Raw genomic sequence first — 7,489 nt, 5'->3', positions numbered from 1 at the left:
ATACATTTGAGAGTTGCTCCTTTCCCATTCAATCTGCATGGATTCAGAATGCATGAATTCAAGCCTGTTCTTTATACCAGATTATAAAGGAAACAAAGGAAGGACTGCAATTATTGAGAACAAGAGTCACACAAGTAGTGTTTCTCACTGCCTCTTTGATCTGAATCTGATCTTTATTCAAAATAATGTGTCCAAAATGATTTTGAGTTTTATGGAATAAGCAATTTAGACAGCAGGCTTCTTTACTTCTGTGATAGGTTTCTTGTCTGCTGACTTCTTGGTAGCTGCAGCCTTCTTTCCCAAAGGCTTCTGCTTCTGTGGCTTCTTCTTAACCCCAACAGCCATCTTCCCTTTCTTCCCCACTGCAGGTTTTTTCCCTGGAACCCCCTCCTCATCTGATTTGGCCTCTAGTGCTGCTGCAGCTTTATCCACCCTGAGTTTGTAATTCCTGGCCTGCTAAAGAATGGTGTTTTGGTGCATAGTCTTTGCATATGGATTTAGTTTTAACGTGATTCCCAAGTTTTTCAGTGGATTCTTTGGGACTCTGTAATGAATCTTCTTGCAGGGTGTGCAGAGGGCTCTTTGGATCTCTGGGCTTTTCAAGATTCTGCTGAGGACTGTATTCATCATCTTGTGCATGGGAAGGTTCTCGTCACTCTTGAGGGAGGCAGCTTCACGCCAAGTGCCATACAGGTCATCCAACTTGCGGAAAGCACTTTCAGTCCAAATGCCGAAATGTCTCACATGCCCAACAGGAGCAAGTTTCGAAATGTTCAGCTTGCTTACATTAAGCTGAGTGATTCCAAGGATGTTTCCGAAGGCCTTGATAATACCATTGTCCTCATTATAGATGATGCATGGTCCCCTGCGGTGCCAGTTTGAAAGAATCTATGTACTCTAGAAAAGCCAGGACTTAATTCTAATCCAATTTTGTGGGAGCAGCCGTTTCCTTTAATCCCTATTCAGCTCTTTCAGTTGGAAACTTGATTAGATTAGCTCCATGGAGATGTGACTCACCCAATTGTGGGTATTATCTACGTGAGTCTTGATTAGTTTATTGGAATCTTTAAAAAAGGAAGCACTTTGGAGAAAGCTTCAGAATGACGAGATAGCGACAAGAATCACAGAACCCACACAGCCAGAGACCTTTGGAGCTGAAGAAGGAATATGTCCTCTGGGTCATTTCATGAAACAAGAAGCCTGGAGAGAAAGCTGGCAGATATTGCCAAGTTCTCCACGTGCCTTTCCATTTGAGAGAGAACCCTGAACTTCATTAGCCTTTCTTGAGTGAAGGTAACCTCCTGTTGGTGCCTTAATTTAGACATTTTTATAGACTTGCTGTATCTGGGACATTTTCATGGCCTTAGAACTATAAACTAGCAACTTAATAAATCTCCCCTTTTAAAAGCTGTTCCATTTCTGGCGTATCGCATTCTGGCAGCTAGGAACTAGAATACCTGCACTGTATGCGACGATGGTTTCTCATTTTTCCCTTGCCAGCTCTTATTCCCTGAGAAGCACAGACCTTTTTGATATTATACCAGGCTTTAAATTTCTTAAGAAGCAAAACAGCCTCACTGGTCTTTTAGACTTCAACTTTATCTTCGACCGCCAAAGGAAGTTCAGGAACTTCCTCAATACAATGACCTTCAGACATGACCAGCACTGGTAAGTGTGAAGCAGACAGGGCAGAGCAGATTCGCTTCTGTGTTGTGTTTATTCTTCAGTGCCACTGACACCATGTTTTGGTTGGTGCAAATATGCAACCTCCACAACATATATTTACAGAAGCATCCTGGCCAGATCAGTGAGTCCCACCGCCTTGAACTCTGGGACTTCGAGCCACAGCTCTGCCAGTGCCCCAGGACTCCACATTGGTTTGATAACCTGCTAACTCACTGACGGCATAGGGCTGTTTGTTGTTTTTGTGCAAGTTGGTGTGAACAAAGTTCACAATCTACAGTATAACGGGAACCTTGACTACAGCAAGCAGAGTAACATTTTTGAGAGATGAGACCTCCTTCTCAGAGTACACCGAAAACAATGGACAAGTGCATGACAGGGCAGGGAGAGGAGAAGGCCACGCTCCTTTCAACCTGGTGGCTCCCACAGGAAAACCCCCCACAATATTTCAGAAGGTAGTCTTCCACCCTCTACATTCATTTCCTGTAAATTGGTAGTTGGATCATGATGATGAGGTATGGTCAGATATAAATTCAATTTTATTTTTAAGTTAGCAAAAACCCTTAGAAGATGGAGTTGTAGTTCTTGTCTCTTCAAAAGCTCCTGGCCAAAACTTGGTTCTAGCTATCTACACTGCAGCTCCAGAGTTACTCCAGGCTCTGCTCAAGTCTCCTTTTCTCATTGTATCCCTTCTATTTCCATCCCCTTGACCTCTCTATGTTTTCTTTCTCAGTTTGGAGACCCTATTCACCCACCATGGCCTTCATCTAACATTCCTTTAAGAGGCTACTTCTGGTAATAGTCCCTTAGCTTCAGGCACAGACACAGGTAAAAGGCACCATCCTCTGGGACCCTGCCTGAGCTTCAGAGCATACCTTGACCAGGCCTGCAGAACCAAACCTCCAATCCCCAGCTGGTCTATGGGAAAGAGATCAGAAAAGAGTGACTTTTTGGTGGTAATCTTTTCATTATCCCTTTCTCCAAAGAGCAACTCTCTGGGTTAGTTACCTGGTCCTATTCTCCAAATGCTGGATCAGGAGATCTGGAGCCAGGCCCTGTGCTGGTTTGAAAGGATTTGTGTACCCTAGAAAAGCCATGATTTAATTGTAAGCAATCTTGAGGGAACAACCATTTCTCTTAATTCCTATTAGGTACTATAGGTTGGAAACTTAATTGGGTTATCTCCATGGAGATGTGATTCAATCAATGTGTGTGTTAAGCTTGGTTAGATAGAGACGTGTCTCCACCCATTCTAGGTGGGTCTTGATTAGTTTACTGGAATCCTATGAAAGAGGAAACATTTTGGAGAAAGTTGGAGATTTTGCAAGAGCAAAGAATGACATAGCCATGAGAAGCAGAGAGTCCACCAGCCAGAGACATTTGGGAGGAAGAAAGAAAGCACCTCCTGGTGAGCTTCATGGAGCAGGAGGCCTGGAGAGGAACCTCTCAGATGATGCCATGTTCTCCATGTGCCTTCACAGATGAGAGAGGAACCCTAAACTTCATCGGCCTTCTTGAACCCAAGTATCCTTCCCTGGATACCTGAAATTGGACATTTCTGTACACTTGCTTTAATTGGGACATTTTCACTGCCTTAGAACTATAAATGTGTAACTTAACAAATTCCCCTTTCCTAGTATATTTCATTCCAGCAGCTAGTAAACTGGAACAGGCCCTGATATCTATTTTAACTGTCTCCAGCGTTCTATATGTAGACAGGTTTGAGGGCAACTTATAGTGAATTCAGCAGAGCCATTCTACTTACTAGTCCCTTGTTGGAAATAGAATCCAGCTATTGCCCTGCCAGTTAATTCCAGGAGCAAGATGATAATCAGAGACTTTGCAGAGAAAGCTAGAAAAGAAAGTAGAGTCAAACAGATTTGAATGTCTAGAAAGTGCCAAATTTTAAATGAAAGAGAAAAATCCACAAATGATATATTCAGTCAAGGCTAAAACTGAATGATATAGGCATTTGGACAATTAAATAAAATCCTTCCCACCCTCCCTCTAGTTCCTCTGCTTGTCAAAAGCTTATTATTTTGAAAAATTTCAAATGTAGGATAGTTGCAAAAATAACACAGACTTCATAGAGAGAAATCGGATATACTCCCCACCCTACCTCAGATACCCAGGTCCACCACTTTTAACATTTTGCCAACTTTGTCATCATTCTATCTCTATCTATCTATTGATTGATCTATCGATCTGTCACTATCTATGCTCTGAACATTTGAAGCAGGTTGCACACAAACCCTGGACGCATAATAATTCCATGTAGATTTCCTATGAACAAGGATATTTGTCTATGTAACCACCTTAAGTGTGGTTATCGAGGAATTTAACATTGATAAAAAACTTACATTCTACATTCCAATTTTTCTTAGGTCCCAAAAATGTCCTTTTGAGCCTTTTCTCCACCAGTATCTTAACCAGTATCACGTATTGCACTTAATTGTCATTATCTCTTTAGTTTCTTTTTCTTTCCTTTTTTTAACAGTGGAGATATTTGTACAGCATAAATCTTCCTTCCTATCCCAACCCCTCCCAAGCATACCATTTAGTGGGATTAATCACATTGACAATGTTGCAGAACCCTCACCACCATCCATCCCTACAGCTTTCCCTTCACCCTAAACAGAAACCCTACGCTCATTTTGAATTGATGCCCGCTGCCCCTTACCCCTGGTAACCTGCACTGTATAGCCTGTCTCAATGAGTTTGCAGATTCTCTGTTTTCTTTGTGGTTACCAGGGGGCCTATATTTAAAACCCTAAATCTATAACAATCTCGTTTGCTTTCTTAACAACATCAATAGCATACAAAAACTGTGTTCCTATACTCCTCCATTCCCCCATCGTTATTCAGTTGCTGTTGCAAATTACATGTTGATCTATTATGAGTCCAAAATCATTGATTTACCATTACATTTTATGCATATGCCTTTTAAAGTCTGTAGGAATAAAGAGTGGAGTTACAATTCAGAAACATAATAGTACTGGCATTTGTATTTACTGGTGTCATGATCTATACTGAAGATCTTTATTTCTTCAAATAGTACCAGTCTATTGTCTACTGTCCTTTCCTTTCAATCTGCAGAACTCCTCCTGGTAGCATTTCTTATAGGTCTAGTGGTGATGATGCCCCTGAGCTTTTGTTTATCTGGGAATGATTTAATTCCTCCCTGAGTTTTGAAAGACAATTTTGCCAGAGATAGAATTCTTGGTTTACAATTTTTTAAAAATAATTTTTTATTAGAGAAATTGTAGGTTTGCAGAAAATACTCAGTTCCACATACTCTCCCCTCATTATTAACACTTTGCATTAGTGTGGTACCATTGTTAAAATTGATGAGAGAATATTATAATTTCGCTATTAACTATAGTCCATAGCTATACATTAGGGTGTATTTTTCCCCATATGCTATCATATTATTAACACCTTGCATTACTGTGGTAAATTTCTTATAATGCATGAAAGAACATTTTTGTAATTATTCTATTAACCATAATCCAATATATTAGAGTTCACTGTGTTGTACAGTCATAAGTTTTTCTTTAAATTTTTATTTTGGTTATGTATATACAACCTAAAATTTCCCTTTTAACTACATTCATATATGTAATTCAATGCTGTTAATTGTAGTCACAATGTTGTGCTACCCATCACCCATTTCCAAAACTTTAAAATCAACCCCAGTAGAAATTCTGTACAATTTAAGCACTACCTCCCCATTCCCTAACCCCAACAAAACCCCAGGTAAATTATATGCTGGATTCTCATTCTGTGGATTTGCCTATTCTAATTATTTCATATGAGTGACTTCATACAACATTTTTCCTTTGGTGTCTGGCTTATTTCACTCAGCAGAATGTCTTTGAAGTTCATCCACAGTGTCGAATGAATCGGAATTTCATTCTTTTTTGAAGCTGAATAATATTCCATTGTATGTATATAGTACACTTTGTTTATCCATTTCATCAGTTGATGCACACCTGGGTTTCTTCCATCTTTTAGCAATTGAGAAGAATGCTGCTATGAACATTGGTGTGAAAATATATTTTCAAATTCCCGCTTTCAATTCTTTAGGGTATATAACTAGTAATGGGTTTGCTGAGTCATGTGTTTATTCTATACTTAGCTTTCTGAGGAACTTGCCAATGTGTCTTCCACTGAGGCTGCACTATTATACATTCCTGCCAACAATGCCTGAGTGTTCCTATTTTTCCATGTCCTATCCCACACTCGTAATTTTTCATTTTTAAAATAGTGGCTTATTCCAATGGATGTGAAATGGAGCGTCATGTAATTTGGATATACATTTCCCTAATAGCTAATGATGTTGAGCATCTTTTCATGTGCTTTTAGTCATTTGTATATCTTCTTTGGAGAAATATCTGTTCAAGTCTTCTGCCCAGTTTTTAATTGGGTTGTTTATCTTTTTTTTTTTTTTTTTCGAGTTATAGGATTTCTTTTTATATTCTGGATATTAAGCCCTTATTGGATATGTGGTTTCCAAATATTTTCTTCCACTGAGTAAGTTGTCTTTTCACTTTCACGATAAAGTCCTTTGATGCACCACAGTTCTTAGTTTTGATGACGTCCCACTTTTCTATTTTTTCTTTTGTTGCTTATGCTTTGGTGTAAAGTCCAAGAAACCATCACTTAGCGCCAGATCCTGAAGATGCTTCCTAACATTTTCATCTAAGAGTTTTATAGTCCTGGTTTTTATATTTAGGTCTTTTATCCATTTTGAATTAATTTTTTATTATAGTGTGATATAGGGATCATTGTAGCTTTGTAATATGCTTTAGTCAGTGTGAGTTCTCTGACTTTGTTTTTTTTTCAAGATGTTTTGATTATTTGGGTTCCTTTATCCTTCCAAATAAATTTCATAATTGGTTTTCCATTACTACATAATAGGCTGTTGGTATTTTGATTGGGAAGAAGTAAAACATTCCCTATTTGCAGATGAAATGATTCTATATATGGAAAGTCCTGAAAAATCTGTAAGAATTTAGTAATGGAGCTAATAAATGAACCAAACAAGGTGGCCAGGTACAAGGCCAAAATGCAAAATTTAGTAGTGTTTTTAGTAGTGTTTCATACCCTAGTAATGAGCAAGTTAAGGAGGAAATCAAGAAAAAAAATCCATTTACAAGAGCAACTAAAAGAAGCAAATATCAAGGAATAAATTTAACCAAGGATGTAAAGGATTTATACACAGAAAACTACAAAGCTTTGGGAAAAGTAATCAAATAGGATCTAAATAATGGGAGGACATCATCAATTGGAAAACTAAATATTGTTAAGATATCAATTCTGCCAATCTTTGTCTTTTGATTGAGGAGTTTAATCCATTCACATTCAGTGTTATTACTCTAAAGACAGTACTTACTTTGGCCATTTTGTCCTTTGGTTTTAAATTTCACATGTATTTTTTGTCTCTCTTTTCCTTTATTGCTGCCTCCTTATCTTTTGTGATGTATCTTACTGGTCCCTTCTCATTTCTGTTTCTGTATATATTTAAAATACTTTCTTTGTGTTTACTCTGGGGTTTGTATTACACAACCTATGTTTATATCCTTCTAATTTGGAAAGATAGCAACTTAGTTACAATAGCATACAGGCTCTATGCGCCCATGTTCCTCCATTTCCCTTTTTTAGGTTGCTTTTGCCCTACATTGCTGCTTCCAGAATTCTCTCTTTATCTTTGGCATTTGGCATTCTGATTAGTATGTGTCTTGCGGTAGATGTACTATATTCTATTCTTTTTGGAATATGTTGCAATTTTAGACATGCATACTTA

General features: G+C 38.3%; 1 pseudogene; it reads right to left on the bottom strand.

Moving 5' to 3' along the window:
* Positions 1-225: 225 nt before the first annotated feature.
* On the bottom strand, positions 226-7,087 carry LOC143645782 (large ribosomal subunit protein uL4 pseudogene; annotated as a pseudogene).
* Positions 7,088-7,489: the final 402 nt, after the last annotated feature.

The sequence above is a fragment of the Tamandua tetradactyla genome, chromosome 9 (genome assembly GCF_023851605.1).
Source record: "Tamandua tetradactyla isolate mTamTet1 chromosome 9, mTamTet1.pri, whole genome shotgun sequence".
Classification (NCBI taxonomy): Eukaryota; Metazoa; Chordata; class Mammalia; order Pilosa; family Myrmecophagidae; genus Tamandua; species Tamandua tetradactyla.
The sequence above is the reverse complement of the archived record's forward strand: the minus strand, read 5'-3'. Positions and strand labels throughout refer to the sequence as shown.